The 16,299-nt window shown below is 44.2% G+C and overlaps 1 protein-coding gene and 1 long non-coding RNA gene across 25 annotated transcripts in view; one reads left to right on the top strand and one right to left on the bottom strand.

Annotated features, from left to right (window-relative positions):
* The window catches only part of RBFOX1 (RNA binding fox-1 homolog 1), a 2,071,930-nt gene that overhangs the window by 1,697,844 nt on the left and 357,787 nt on the right, over positions 1-16,299 (top strand). The gene's annotated exons all lie outside the window — the stretch shown is intronic.
* Positions 12,772-16,299, bottom strand: part of LOC121019353 (uncharacterized) — a 7,161-nt gene continuing 3,633 nt past the window's right edge. The window contains exon 2 of the long non-coding RNA XR_005785544.1: positions 12,772-13,162. This is a non-coding gene — a long non-coding RNA (uncharacterized LOC121019353). The remainder of the gene's footprint in view (positions 13,163-16,299) is intronic.

Genomic DNA, 16,299 nt, shown 5'->3' with positions numbered 1-16,299 from the left:
TGTGTGTGTGTGTGTGTAATCAGATTCACCTAGGGACATTTTCACTGCCTTTCTATAAAGAATGAATGAAGGAGGACTACCATCTATTTTAGGTGCTTCAGGGTTGATTGGTCCGTTTCACAGTGTTATCAGGGACCTATTTGTTTCCCATTTGGTGTTCATGCTTTATGGTGTTGTCAGTGAAAATGGGCTGACACCATTTTATTAGCATAACGAGATGCAAAATCACATTAGAATCCCCCTTCCTTCTGGAGCATCGAAAACAAGAGACAAGGGAGCTGGGAGGTACCAGAGGGAGCGCCACTATTTGCTACAAATCAGTAGGAAATTCAGGTGTGCTTTAAACAATGGGAGTTTTGAGGCTTAAAAAACAAAAACAAGTAACTTCAGTTATTCACAGAAAAAGAATTCTGCTTTGTTTTGGAATTGAGTGAGGACATCTGTTTTCTAAATTGAGGATTCTGGATCTAGGAAAGTTTCTCCTGTCTAGTAAGCCACAGAAAACTGATTTTAACCTCAGCTTTTTTTTGCTAATGAGAAGGGGAAAATGATATGATCAAATGGTATATTGGATGTTCAATGCCTCTTTCAAGATATCTGCAGAGAAAAACACCCTGTGGTGGTGGTGTTTTTTTGTTTTTGTTTTGTTTTGTTTTTGTTTTTGTTTTATTGTGCTCCTGATCTCTTAATTATATCATGCATTACATTTTGTGTGTGGTTGTATTTTTTTTTTCCCCTGTAGAACTGAGAACTGAAAACCTAACAGAAATCTGAGTAGGAGTTTAAAGGAAAAAACAGAATATTTAGAAAATTGGAATGACACTTAAGTATTCTATCCAGTAGGCTTGTGTGTGTGTGTGTGTGTGTGTGTGTGTGTGTGTGTGTGTGTGTAAGGTGAAATCTTGATTTTGGGAAATGTGCCTGACTTAAAAAAAAAAAAAAAGTGAGGCTTTCAGGAAATAAACATGTCAATTTGGTTGATTTCCTAAATAATGCATGAAGGAGCAAACACTGCTACCAGTGAATAGAGCCCCAACAGACCCCCACCCAAGCCAGGGCTTGAATTTTCCTTTATAAATGTGAAAGTTTTGGCTAACTGGTTTTTATTCACATTTATGCTTATGGGAAAACTAGAAACGTTTCTGGAAACTGTCTGGGGTCTTAGCAATAAAGAAATTGAGGCAGATACTCAGTTTAAAAGGCTAGCTTTTATAGTCTGGTCTTCCTGAAAAGTAGAGAGCAGGATGTACGGTTTACATAAGTAAATAAAGAACGTTACCAAAATTTTTCATCACAGGAAATATGAGACAGCATTTTGAACTAAGAAAGCAGGTGTCCGGCAAATGCATATTGTAGTGATTTTTCTGTTTGCCTTTGTCCTCTCTTATAGGACTCCGTGAGTGTCTCATTGTCTTTAATTATGTCTACGAGGCACAAGACAGCAGTCAACATCTGCTCTATTGTTTACTTGGTTTACATATAGCTTTGATGGGTTATTAAACAATCTATTTTTCAAACCGAAAACAGAGAAACCAGCCGAACCCATATTATGGCATTTTGTAAAGACCCATTATGCAATTAGCACTTGGGATTTTGGGATTTGTGCAAAGCTGGTGATTCACCCAAATAAACATCCCTTTATTCTGATAGCTCTTCTTGGCTTTGTGAAAAATATCAATTTCTCAAAAAATAAGCTCACATTTCCTCCTTAATAGTGTAGCATGCCAAGGAGATGATGTGTTAATATAAGGGATGGATCCTTCACTTTTTATATGAGAAAAAAAGCAACTCTCCAAAATAATGATGTCTTTAATTCAAGCCAGCAATTACTATATTACATAAGACAACTAGCGGCTTACACATAAGACAGAGTTTTGAGAGTTTATCTGATCCTATGGGAGGAAAGAAATGCTGTGTTTTTAACCATTTATAGAATGTTCCCTATACTTCATGATCTATTTATGAAAGACGTATCGAGTTGTCTATAGCAAAGCATGTGACATCCATAATGATTAAATCAGACCTCATCCCCTCACTTAAGTAATTGGTTAATAATTAATTCACTCGCTCATTCATTCAACAAATATTTATTTAGCCTCTGCTCTGCCTCAGAAATTGGGTTAGTCACTGAGGGTACATAGGCAAGGAAACCAACTTCATTTTCCTTCACAGAGCTTCCAAGTTTCTGGGGAAGGCAGGTAATAAGCCATCCCCATACGAGTTTGTATTGCAAGTTGTGGTAAATGCTCTAAAAGAAAAAAAGGGGGGCGGGGTCCACAGACAATAGTAGCAGCTGCATTCGGGGATGAAGGGAGCTGTCTCTGAGGAAGTGACATTAAAGCTGAGATGAGGGAGACGGTGGGCAGAGGTAGGGATTGGAGAGCATATGTACTGAGGCGGAAGGTGCATGTGATGGCTGTACCACTGCTGGGCATCCTCAGGGAACGGAGTAATGGCCAGTGAGCCTGGAACACAGTGGGAGAACGGAAAGAGGCAGAGGGGGCCCAGAAAGAAACCACAGGGGCTTGGAAGCACTGATGGGGGGTAAATTTTACCCCGAAAGGAATTAAAAGGGAAGGGCAAGAACAATAAGAACTCCCAGCAGACGACAAATACGATTGAACTTAGCCTTTAAAAGGGCCAGTTGGGCTGTTCTGTGGAGAACAGATTGGGGGGGGCAAGATTGAAAGCAGAGCCCTGGTAGGAGGCCACAGCAATACATCAGGTGCGCCATGCCAGTCGCTGGATCTGGGAGTTGACAGAAGAGACGGACAAGAGTGCAAGTTTTGAAAAACAAGCCTCATATTCTTTGTGACACCCGTTCATCCCCAAAGCTGGTGTTCAGGCCAAGGAGAACAAATAGAACTTGCTGGAGGAGACACCTGAGGGCTTTGGTGAGGGCGGCAACATCTCAGGAGGGACTGATCTGGGGTGTACGGGGCCTCACCAAAGAGAATTCCAGGCCAGTTTCAGCAGATGTCAGGCCAAAGCTCCCGGATGGTGCTTGGCCAGAGCTCAGAATCTCAGCAGTCGGTCTTGCACATTGTTTGGTAGCAGAGTTACCACATGCAAGGTCATAGCGCAGCTCCACGGGGCGGTCCCTCACATCCTAGCAACAAACTTCTAATATGGTGGGTGAGGAGTGGAGAGCCAGTTTGTTGAAATGCCCAGGGGGCATTGCCTCCACCTGCCGCCTCCAGAACAGGGAGCAGGGCAGTTAAATGCATTCCCATAGGTGTCAGTCAAAACGGGCTTTGAATCCTTAAAATGTCACAGATCTTACCGACCTCTGACCCGCCGCATGGACAGACTTCTTCACTTCTCTGAAGGTCGCTTTCCACATTTGTGAAATAGAGGTAAACCAGGATCAGTCACACAGGGCTGTCGTGAACGCGGCATGAGTTCGTTGGTAGAGCGCCCAGCAGGTGGAAAGGTCTCAAGAAGCCCTGGTCACTGTGGTGAGGGTGCTGGTAGCGATGGAGTTAGTGATGGTGGTTATGACGGTGGAGATGGAGGGGGTGGCGATGGTGATGGGGGTGGAGTGGTCCTAGTGGTGATATCGGCGGTAGTGGTGATGGGTTGAGATGGTGAAGGAGGTGGTGCTGATGCGAGCGACAGTGGCAAGTTGGCAGTGACGGTGGGAGTGGTGACACTGGAGGTGTGCAGGAGGTAGTGATGAGGATGTTTGTGGACGGCAGTGATGCTGATTAGGATGCGGCATGGTCGTCTCATCCAGGAACACCCGAATTCGCATGAGGTGCAGCTCCACCGTTTGCCCTCTGCGTGCCCATTGGCCAGGTACTTAACTTTGCCTTGTTTCGGTTTTCCCATCTGTAAAATGGGGGTGCTGATATACATTGTTGGTCATGATGATGGCTAAATAAGTCAACATTTGTAACGATAAAAAAAGCAGCACAGCATTTGTTCTGATTAACTCTCCAATGAGCAGAGAATGTTTATTAAATAACAAACCAGCAGAGAGTACAGCCTTTAAAAAAAAAAAAAAAGAGGTACCTCAGTGGTTTCTGGTCTGCCTCTTTTTCTTGATTTTGCTTTTCATAGCGAGCAGGAAGGCCGTCTTCCCCTTTCCTCCACTGCCAGACCCACCCCCTTCTCTCCATGTGTTCCGAGTAGAACAGGTGTGTGGTAAGCCAGAGTCCTGGCAGAGTGCAACATGAGAAAGACTCCCAGTAATTATAAAAATAACAACAAGGGCTGCTTAGCGAGGTAGGCAAATGAGCACACCACTAGGCAGAATGATAAATAGCGCTTGCAAATGTTAGGTCCCAGTGGGAGTGTGGGAACATATGGGGATAAACCACACTGAAAGTTGGGCATCATTGGTAAGTTTTACGCGGTTAAGGAAGGCCGCTCCGGTGCCAACTTTTGTTGGTTTTTTTTTTTTTTTCCTTTTTTATCCTAATTTTAAATCCTTCAGTTCCCTTTTGTCCCTTTGTTCTATTTCAGTCCTAAAAAGAGCATTTATCTTTGAGGCCAGCCACAGAGTCTCCAAGGAAGTGAGGTCTGGGGGGTAATCCTAAAACAAACAGCCACCCTGGAATCTGTGAATTTCCACCCTGAGCTTTATTCAGTATTCTTGGGGGAGATGCAAACGAACACAGTAAATACTTTATGGAATGCTGACTTGTAGAGTCTGGATCCGTGGTAGGTGGGTGTGCGGAAAAATGAGTACCTAAAAAAACAACCACCCCAGGAAGTTTAGAAGCATTTGGAGAAAGGGAAAACAGATCTCTCCACCAAACATTATTTGAAAAGAAGAGATGTGGACTGTGGTAGGTTGATTTCAGGTTGATGTTTCTTGTTTCTGGGTCTGAATATAGTTTGGAGATTGTGCAGACTGTGTTGGCACGGCCCCGCAGCAGTGGGATTTCTCTGGAAAGATCTTTTGGAATTCTTGTTCATGGCCCATGCAGTTTTTCCTAGGACTCACTTAGTAGATGCCTTACCATGGATGCAGTGTTTGTAATGTGGGCACCTGAATGTTGGTGCCCGCTTCTCTGTAGATTTCTAGGATTCCTTACTTAGCAAGTACATCAGCATCCTTGGTAGTGCAAAGCATGCAGAGGAAAGAAAACATTGTTTGGAAGCAGGTAGGCATGGCTTTGGCTATGGCCTTTCCACCCATCTAGCCAAGAATGATGTAAAGTCCCTGCATTATGCTTCCTCATCTGTAGAAGGGGCAGGTATGAGAACCAATACCAGAGAATTGTTAAAAGATTAAATGAGTTAGTCTTTGAAGTGCCTGCAATGTTATTTGGCACTTAGAAAAGTCTGTAAGAGTTTGTTTAAAAAATAAGCAGAAAGTATCTTCTGTGACTTCCCTTTGTGCCCGTGTATGTCTGCTGTTCTTACCATCACTGTTGAATCAGTCCAGAATCTATTAGTTGTAAGGGGCAGAAACCTAACTCAAACTAGCTTAAGCAAATATGGGGATTTGTTGATTAATGAATCTGGAATGCTTGGGGTCGAACAGCGAGCCATAAGTAAGCAGTCACTTAAATGCCTGGCGTTCATGTAAATGGAGATGATCATGCTAAAATATAACCACCGAGAGTGAAGCTCACACACATAAAAGTAGACCCAAGCCCAAGGAATATTTTTAGCACATTGCTACATGATTTAGAGTACTCTCCCCAACAACCTTGTGAGGAAAGTATTATTACCTCTAAATTTATAAGTGAATTAATTGAGATTCAAAGAGGTTAAGTAATTTGCCCAGGGAAACAGAGCCAGGAACTGTCAGATCCAGAATTTGAACCTAAGCTTAGTATGGCCCCATCATCTGAGTTCTTAGCCAATATGATACATTGGTATTATAATTTAAAAAAAAAATAAGCTTGTTTTTCACTAGTCAATTTGAGATCAGTGGGAATTTATATACTTTTTTAAATGTGTCTTTTCCTGGACAGGTAGCATAGCAGTGAATTACCTGATTCTGATTCACCACTCACAAGCTATGTGATCTTGGGCAAGTTACTTAACCTCTCTGTGCCTCAGTTTCCCTACCAGTGATACAGGGATAATAACAGGACTTACCTTAAAAGATTTCTATAAAGATTAAGTTAGTACATAAAGGGGTTAGATAAACATTTAAAAAATTACAAAAAAAGGGGGGCACCTGGGTGGCTCAGTCGGTTAGACGTCTGACTTCGGCTCAGGTCATAATCTCATGGTTCATGAGTTCGAGCCCTGTGTCAGGCTCGATGCTGATAGCTCTGAGCCTGGAGCCTGCTTCGGATTCTGTGTCTCCCTTTCTCTGCCCCTCACCTGCTCATGTTCTGTCTGTCTCTCTCTCGAAAATAAATAAACATTAAAATTCTTTTTATTTGAAAAAATACATAAAGGGGTTAGAGAGTATCCAGCAAATAGTAAATGATATATATGGTTTGTTGAAAAATATTTAAAGATAGATTGCAACATAAGAAGCAGAAAGGAAATGACTCACTTGGGGTGGTTCCTCTTTTGATGTCCCCAGAGTGTCCCAGAAGGGCACTGCTAATCTGGGAAGTTGAAAAGCCCACCTGTCAGAGGCTCTCCATTGCCACCAGCTGCCCGGCCATGACATCGTGAAGAAACCATTTGCAGTGGTCAGCCCCTTGGCTCATCCTCATAGATGCTTAGCTGCACAGCTTGGCACAGCTTGGCTCTCAGTCTCTCCTGTCTCTGTCTTCTCTGCAAGAATGGACTGCAGAGTCTCTGAAATGCAAGCATGTATTTCCTACCTCCATTCTCCCCCAGCACTGGTTTGGTCAGCACCCTACTATGCCTATCACCCGCTCATTGGCTTGTTAGTATCCGTCTCCTGGCCTGGGGCTGGACGGGATAGCTGCAGCAGAGAGAAGCCAGACCCCAACTTGGGACTATTGCTCCTTACTGGATAGGAGAGCTAAGGATGTGTGTTTGGATTCCATAGTGTCTGGCTTGCTTTTACAGTATGGAATACCTTAGCACTTCCCCAAGTTGTTTGACCCTCTTACCTTTTTGAAAACCTCATCCCTGTCGAGTTGTGGTGAGAGTCCTCTGAGCGGCAGGCACACATCCTCAAAGTCACGGTGCCGGTAAGCATGTCAACATGATTCCCCATGAGAACAGTCCCCTGAACTGTCACCAGGAGCCTAACTTAAGGGATTCCGACCCTACCCACACCTTTCCTTTAGCAGAAGCACAGGCACATATTGGCCATCTACTTAAGAATCTGATAGAGATCCGGAGGCTCCTCAAGGGTCCACGGATGAATTTCAGAAGGGCCATCAATCCCCTGTAATGATATGGAAAATTTGTGAGTTATGTGCAGTTTTCTGGAATGAAGGCAAAATTCTCAGAGTGGTCCATGCATCAAAAATACGAGCTAAGAGCCACCACTTGTCCCCAGAAGATGCATTAGTAGGAGAGAGAGCCAAGGATCAGACAGCCCTGGAGGTTGAGATGGTGCTTTAGCATCACAAAAGCATGTGGCAGGCTAATCTCTTGGGTGCTCTTCTCCTGGACCGCCCTCTTTTTTTGTCTGCCCATGCTCACTCTTTGCTGGTGTACCCATGTGACCAGCCCACCTCCCTGTGCCTTGAACCTCCTGTGTTCAGGAGGCGTTTCCCTACTCTCTGACGTCTTGGGGGAGGGGGAGGTCCGTCCTTCCTCAAGCTTTAAAGTGTCCTCCAGCTCTCTGTCCTGGCTTTACTGTGTCTTCCTTTATCTCCAATGACTATTGAAGTGGTTGAGATTGAGGGAGGGGTTGAGGGTAAAGGAGATAAGAAGGCCACTCAGCTTAAGTTTAGTCCAAGCCAGCATTTCTTAGAATATTTATGTGGGGTCACATGCCAGCAAAGGGCTTCACTGAGTAATTAGCAAGCAGGGCTCTGCCACTCCCATTCAAGGTACAACTCATCATTTACCAGCTATATTTCCTTTGTCATTACTTCACCTCTCAGTGTCTCCGTTTTCTTGTCTGTAATGTAAGAAATTGAGCAGAATCTACTGATAGACCTATAGGAAGGGTAAACACAGGGAACCCATGTGATGAAATTGGTTCAGTGCCTGGCACAGAGCAACCATTGGATATTTGTTCAAATGGTTGAATTATGGTGATGAAGAGGAGGAGGTAGAGGAGGAGGAGAAAAAGGAAAGGAGAAGGGGTAAAGAACTTTGCACAGGATTGACACATAATTAATTCTCAATAGCCCGATATTCAAGCGGATGGATGGATGGATGATGGATCAATGAACAGATAGTCCATTGGTCATCAAGTAAGTTTGGGAATATCTGGATCAAACAAGGTCAAACAGGTTTCTATTCTTTTTCCTTGCAGGACTTCTCAGGTGCCTTGCTATGTTAATAGGTGTCACAAATCCCCAAGAGGGAGAGAGGGCAAGCTGAATTTCTCCTACTTCTTTGGTCATGGGATTCTTTTTACAATGAAGCTTGTGTTATGCAAAGGTTGCTGGGGGGTGCAATTCCAGGCGCTTAGTCACTAAGAGGAGAAGGATGCACACAGAGCTCGGGTGTTTCAGCCAGTTCACAGGGAGTAGAGTATGTGCATGGGGTTTGGGCAAAAAGGCTCGGTTGTGAGTTCTGGAGACTGTGCTATTTGGAGTGTCTCCGTGCCCAGCTCCTGCAGGGACCTGCAGCATGGACGCAGAAGATACAGGCAGGGCACAAAGCAAAAAGCCAGGGGAGCAGCCGATTATCATCCCCTTCTGAGAGTCCCCAGAGAGCATTTGTTTGCCTCAAGCAAGGTCAACAAATTCTCAAACCCAGTTGCCATTCATTCCCAGACAGGTCAGGGGTCGGTTCCTGAAGCATTGTTGATCTCAGCAGAGATGATGTGTGGGGTTGATATTCTTAGATTTGCTCATTCAGCCAGTCAGTCTGGCTTTCAGAGGAGAATCAGGTCAAGAAGCGCTTAATGAACCAAGCAGAGCACTGTGCTGCCTCTACCGCTGGGGGTTCGAGTTTCTAATGATAATCAGCAGCCTCCTCACTTACAAAACCTACTGGAATTTTCTTTGTGCATCTTCATAACCATTTTTGGAGGTAGTAGGGTGACCCAGTGTCCCAGATTCAAAGGTGCTATCTTCATCATCCCTGTAAACCCTCCATTGACATTGGAATTCTCGTCTTTTGGTTTCAACATCATATCTTCCATGTACAGAAGCCACACACACACACACACACACACACACACACACACACACACACACATCCTTGTTAGCCCCTATGTCTTAATTTATGATTTAGAGCACGAAAGGAGGAGGTAAGCTCTTACACAAGAAGGCACATGGCAGGTTACTTTTGTGAGCACTATTTGCTTCAACCTATTACAGGTTGACCTATTAGAGGTCAAAGGGAGAAAGGATTTTGATACTCCTGGTTTGAAGGAGCCCTGATTGGGGCTGGTTTGATCCTTCAAAACAAGCTGTTGCTAATGCTGTTACCATTACAATAGCTACCAGCACCCTATTAAATGAGTGTTTGTGATGAACCAGTCCCTCAGCTAAACGTGTCTACATGTTATTCTTTTTTAAATCTCTGGACCACCTATGAGTTACGATTGAGTTATGGTTACTGACGACATTCTGATTTTACAGAAAATGAGTCTTAGGCACAGAGAGGTTAGGTAATTTGCACAAGAAGACACAGACAGGGGCACCTGGGTGGCACAGTTGGTTAAGCGTCCGACTTCAGCCAGGTCACAATCTCGCGGTCTGTGAGTTCGAGCCCCGCGTCGGGCTCTGGGCTGATGGCTCGGAGCCTGGAGCCTGTTTCCGATTCTGTGTCTCCCTCTCTCTCTGCCCCTCCCCCGTTCATGCTCTGTCTCTCTCTGTCCCAAAAATAAATCAAAAAAACGTTGAAAAAAAAATAAAAAAAAAAGAAGACACAGACAGCAGTTGGTAAAAAGTAGGGTTTTAATTTGGGCAGTGTGGCTCAGTGTGAGCTCCTAACTACCATGATCTGGTGCTTTTGCAAGAGGAGAGCCAGATGGCAAGGAAAAGTGTCAGACAGCGAGGGAATAGTGGTACCATGGTGAGCAGTCATGCTTACTAGGCACTCATCATTCTTGTAAGAACTTCCCTGCATCAGCTCATTTACACGTATTAACCAAAACTAGTCCATAAGATGGGTAGGGGCTGTAGCTTCTCATCTCAGGATGTGACCTTCCTAGTTGGACTGGTCCCCCCGCCCCCGAGAATACAAAGGAAGTCACTAAAAGTTGGGGAGCAGCTGGTTGATGGCTCAGTACATCCTACCCACAGTTTGTGGAAGCTCTCCACTGGAAGATCTTGCCCCCTCCCCTGATAATCAGCTCGATGCTTCCAGCCTCTCTGGTGGGAACTCATCCGTCTGTCCCCAGCATCAGGACCATAAGCATTATGTAGCATCTCATGGGATTTATCTTTGAGGTCCATGCCAGGGGAAGCCCTTCCATGCTAGTCTCCCCTGCGTTGGATAGGATTTGAATGCATGTCTGGTAGTGAGTGGAGTTTATCAACTGTGGTTCAGTTGTTGCCCTGGAGTGGTCATTCATGATGATCTAGAAGATTCTAGGATCATGTGGAAGGCAAAACTGGCTCTTGGTAACTGACAAAGCACACATTTTTCAGTTTAAACTCAGACAAGGCACAAAACACCCCTGAATCTCCATCTTGTCCTGTAGTCACCATAAGTGATTCTCCAGTGCTTGCTGAGCCTCTGCTCTCTGCCCGGTCCTGTGAGAAAGACAGGAAACCAAAATGATCGAGGATGAGGTAGAGGAGATAAAATTCACCTTACCTGGGTGGGATGACCAGGCAGGTCTCTACTACCCTGGGACAAATCAGCGCTGGTCTTTTGGGGCTGTGTACGGGTGGGTCATGATGAGTGCTGGAGAAGGTGGGAGGCTGCCAGAGAAGCTGGCCTGTAGCTGCTTGTTGAAGGATGGGGCCTTTCTGCAAGCCATCGTGTGAGGTGAGAGAAAGCTCCACCTGAAGCACCATTGTGGGTACCTGTGAGGCCTGGAGGAGGGAAACTTGACATAGGATAGAGATGATTAAAAAATAGTTTTACATGGGTCTACAAAAGACCTTCTGAAGGAAAAAAAAAATACATTGGACCTTTTTGTATACCTTCCACCTGCCAGGAGTGCCCGTGCATGGCCAGTCACTTCAAGGCAACAGCCTGCCTGAGAGGAGGCACAGATATTGCCTTATTTTACTCCCAAGTAGACGAGGGCTCGGGGCTGAGGATCTCATCCTAGATCACATGTTCAAAAGGGTGTCATAACCAACATCCCAGCCCAGCCTCTCCAACTTTGAGACTCAGGCTTTTGCTACTGTGCCAGGAATGCCCCTGGACCACTTGAGACAACCTTAGGGATACAGGCAGCCCTCAGTTGTCTGGAGACTCCTGTACCCTCACAGCTTTACTCACATGTCCCCCCAAAGGCAGCCATTTCAGCCAGTCATTGTCCCAGAAATCATTGTGGGGAACTCTGTCTGTCTAGTCACTGCTTCACAGTCACTGGCTGAACAAGAATGAATGGCAGACTGCTTTGCCTCAGCCAACCTCCCTTCCAGACGGGTAGCCACACTTAACAGAATGATTTCACCTTGCTAAGGTGATTCTAGAACATGGGTGATGGTGTAGTTCATTCTGCCTGGGGTCCTGGGGAAGGCATCGCAGAAAATGCAAGATTTGATCGGGCCATCAAGGTTGAATTGGGAGGAAAGAAGGAAGAAAGGAAGGAAGGCAGGAAAGAATGGAAGAATGAGTTCTGTGTAGCAGGCCATATTATTACAGAGGCTTGGTTCTATAAAAGTATGTGGCCAAGGCAACTTGCCAGACTGATTTACAGGGGGAAAAGGGGGATTTATAGAAGGAGGGACAGTGTGTATTAGAGGATGAATCTGGAAAAGTGAGGGTGAGGAATATGAGGAAGGTCCTTGAATACTGTAGAAAACTCTCTCTCTCCCCCACATTGGCCAGAAAGTGGGGTAGGATGAGTGTTTCAGTATCCTGCATGAATCCATATTGTTAGGTAACCACTGTCAGTATTCCAAAGACAGGGAGTGCAATTAATATTGTCCCAGAAACGCTCTGTTGTATGCTTTCTGTTTTGTTCTGTTTTAGTGGTCGGCAAGTGGCGATTGACTTTTGGCTTCTTTTATGGAAGCGGGTAAAGATTGGTGGAGGTGGTTCTCCACCAATGGAGTGTGATTCTTCTGAGCTGTGGCGGAGGCAGATCCTTCCCAGACGTTAGGGATTGTACAAGGAAATGTGGGCAAAAGCTTCTAGATCTTGCAGGTTTTCAAGAGATATTATAAATCTAAATTTTACATGAGATGCCTCCATTTAAAACTGTCACCTCTCTTGGGGCATCTGGGTGGCTCAGTTGGTTGAGCATCTGACTTCGGCTCAGGTCATGATCTCGTGGTTGGTAACTTCGAGCCCCTCACCAGGCTCTGTGCTGCCAGTGTAGAGCCTGCTTTGGATCCTCTGACCCCACCCTCTCTCCCCCTTCCCTACTCTCTCTCATGCTCTCTCGAAAATAAACACTAAAAAATATATCATCTCTCAGAGCACCTGGTTGGTTCAGTTGGTTAAGTATCCGACTTCAGCTCAGGTCATGATCTCACGGTTTGTGAGTTCGAGCCCCACACTGGGCTCTGTGCTGACAGCTCAGAGCCTGGAGCCTGCTTTGGACTCTCTCTCTCTCTCTCTCTCTCTCTGCCCCTCCCCCACTTGTGCTTTGTCTCTCTCTCTCTCTCTCTCTCTCAAAAATAAAGTGTAAAAAAAATTTTTTAATAAAAAAAATATATCATCTCTCTTTTGCACAATGCAGAGAAGCCATCACCGTCATCAACATTCTCCTCCCCCTCCTCCCCCTCGTCCTTCTACTCAGACTGGATTTGGTCCATGAGGTTACACTTGGCTCATGTAACCAACAGAATCCATATGGCAGGCATTGGTTTTCTCTGAATGCTCTTGTCTCCCAACCTCCATCCAAAACTTGTGTTTCTTTTCTTTTTCCTTCTCCTGCATCGGTGTTTAAACTTTAGGCCGCTGCCCCTCACAAGGGCTGGTGGTGAGCAGAGTAATCCTCATGTTAGCTCTTGGATGTGGGAAGGAGATGCGGTATCCAATCTCATCTAGGCAGAGGAACCACTTTAATCTAGGAGAGGAAAGAACGAGACAGTGACTGAAAAAAAGAGTTCCATCATGGAAGATGGAGAAAGAAGATGGGAGGTGGGTTTTTTGGTTTGTTTTGCGCTTGTTTGTTTTTATCTTCTTTGGAGAGTGGGGTGAGACTGAACTATGAAAGGTTGGCTAAGAAAAAAAAAATCTCCTGATGGAAATCCCTGACACAGGGAAGATTGACACAGAACCAGCACTCAACGAAGTGACAGGAAAATCGGGAAGCATGTGGAGAAGCAGAGGGCAACTGAAAAGGAGTTTATATTTGCTATTATATTAAAGTCTGACTTCCAGAGCTTTAGGTAAAATACATGCTCTCAATTAGGGGTCAGCAAACCATGGTTTGTAAGCCAATCCTAGCCCATTACCCATTTTTATGACCCTCAAACTCACAATGGTTTTTACACTTTTTCAAGATGGGGAAAAAAATCAAAAGAGGAGTATCTCCTGACAGACGAAAATTATAGTGAATTCAAATTTCAGTGTTTGTTGGTTTCCATATTGTAAATGCTTTCAGGTGACAATAGCAGTTTTGAGTGGTTACAGCAGAGAGCATAAGGTCGTCAACACCTGAGCTATTTGTCTGTCCACTTACAGAAACAACTTTGCCATCCTGTCTGGGATGGCTGCTTTAGATTGTGATGTGGGGCCTTTGCTTGAATTCTGTGTTTCGAGGCCTACCTGTGTCTCCCAGGCACAGTCTCCCCTGCTCTCTACTTAGTTCTTTCACTCTACATTTTCAAAGCTCCTGCAAAAAACCACGAACTCATACTGGGTAGCTGACTGTTTACCATGAGCTGTGCTCAGGAGCCAGTGAGGAGCAGAGATGCATAGGCAGTGTCTTTTAGCAGAGGAAATGGAAGTAAGAGAAGAGAATTACAGTCCAGTAATACTAGGTGCTTCCTATTTGGAAAAAATAGGACCCGTGTTAGGAAAAAGAGGTTTGTTTGTTTTCAATGTTTATTTGTTTCTGAGAGAGAGAAAGCATGAGCTGGGGAGGGGCAGAGAGAGAAGGAGACAGAATCCTAAGCAGGTTCCACGCTGTCAGTACAGAGCCTAATGTGGGGCTCGAATTCACAAACTGCGAGACCGTGAACTGAGCCGAAACCAAGAGTTTGTACATTCAACTGGCTGAGCCGCCCTGGCACCCCAGGAAAAAGAGGTTTTGTTTAATGGTTGTCATTTGATTTTATGTTCTATTAGTTCATGAAGTTTTTGAGGTAGGTTTAGAGCAAGGATATTTTTAATTCATACAATTTCAAAAATATAACTATTATGATTATATGTGACAGTAATATGTGAATATAAAGTCAGAATCAGAGAAAATGTGAACAGCAGTAGTTAGTACTGGAGGTGGTGAGGATAGGAAGACAAAAACACCGGTCTGTAAGCAGGAAAGGCCAACACAGTGGACAGAGATGAATCTCTTATTTGGCTTTAAGCTTCCTGGCAGTCAATGTGAAAAGGGTCACAAAACAGCCCTTATCTTCAAGGATGGGGGTGGGGGAAAATACTGATTACTCAGGATCAGTAAAAACTTTTGTATTATGGAGTTTTTAAAAAGAAAACAAAATGCCCTCTGCAAAAGGTATAGCTAAGTATGTATATATCCCATATATTATGTTACTCATTTCTCCCTGAAATCATGAGATTCTTTAACAAAAACAATATATATGTTAATAAATACAATTATCCTTTGTATTTATGTAACTCCACAGTTTCCAAAACACTCTCTCAATTTTGCTCTTGGGAATAGTCTTGGTGAATTGTAAGTGGATACTGTTGCCTCTATTCTAGTTTAGGAAACTAAGAATCTAAATTGTGTAAATTTCTGGCCTTCCAGACTAAGTTTCCTGCCTCCTCCTCCAATAGTCTTTACATTTTCTAACATTTAAAGAGAAATAATCCAATCTGACCCAGCTATGACCAAAGTAATGAATAGCTCCCCCATCCCGAGAAGCTGTCTCATGAAGATGCCTCTGTCCTCATTGGTAACTTCTCAGAAGCACAGTGTTGAAAGTCATAGTCAAAAGCTAAAGTTAGAAACAGTATCAGGCTGTTAAGTAAGAGGGGTCAACTTGCAGCTGTTACTGGAGCTTTCTGAATTGTAACAGTGTGGCTACTTTGATGCAGGAGAATCAATTACAGAGAAACCTTGTCAAGATGGCCAAAATTCAGCCTTAAATAATTGAATTCTCTGCCAAACGCTGTCCACTGTCGTTATCTAGAAATGTAATTATGCAGCTAAATCAAGCAACTAAAATTAGTGTAGTGTAAAAACACCTTGGCTATCTAAAAGTGGAGGAATTGACATTTGGATTTAGAAAAAGCCAATAGTTGAATATGGTTTGCGGTGTCTGAAGCTCTCTGAGTTTCTACAAAATCTATATCCTGTGTCCTGCTTGGAGTTAGAGGTGGAATGTGGCAAGCGGATGTTTGGTTTGAAGGTGATTTCCAGTGATCACTGGGCCTTCGGCGTTAGCTGAGTGGAGTCACTTGGTCACTTGCACGCCCTTGCTCTCAAAACCGGGAGCTTTCCACATGCCCATGTGCCTTCTTGCCATGAGTGACTCTGTGAATTTATCTGTGCCTTCAATCTGAAGCTGAAGACGTATCCATACTGACCATCAGGAGAACACAACACACATGATAGGAACAGCTAATAGCCTTTAGTATGGTATCCATGATATGATGCCCGGAGCTTTGCCGCACGACCCCATGGGGCAGGGTCTATTATTACTGCAGTTTTCAAGGTGAAGAAACCAAGGTTCAGAGATGCTAAGTCACTTGTTCCAACATCACACAGCTAGTGTGTGAGACACCCAAATCAATTGCATTTCAATTCATGTAATGCCAGAGGAATTTACTTATTACCGTGGAACCTATCCCAGACAATCCTTTGGGTATTTTCAAGCATCAGAAAGATTGCAAATATTGGCTTGAATTTATTTTTCATCCATAGTTTGGTAGATACGCCTTTAAACTCTGGGAACAGGAAACCATCTCGTATGAACACACTGCATAGTCACAGATGACCATTGAAAGATGATCAAGGACAGAGAATCTGTGTTTTGTTTTGTTTTGTTTTGTTTTGTTTTGTTTTGTTTTGTTTTG

Source organism: Herpailurus yagouaroundi, unplaced genomic scaffold (assembly GCF_014898765.1).
Source record: "Herpailurus yagouaroundi ecotype Mexico unplaced genomic scaffold, PumYag 222, whole genome shotgun sequence".
Lineage (NCBI taxonomy): Eukaryota > Metazoa > Chordata > Mammalia > Carnivora > Felidae > Herpailurus > Herpailurus yagouaroundi.
This window is presented reverse-complemented; position numbering and strand designations above follow the sequence as displayed.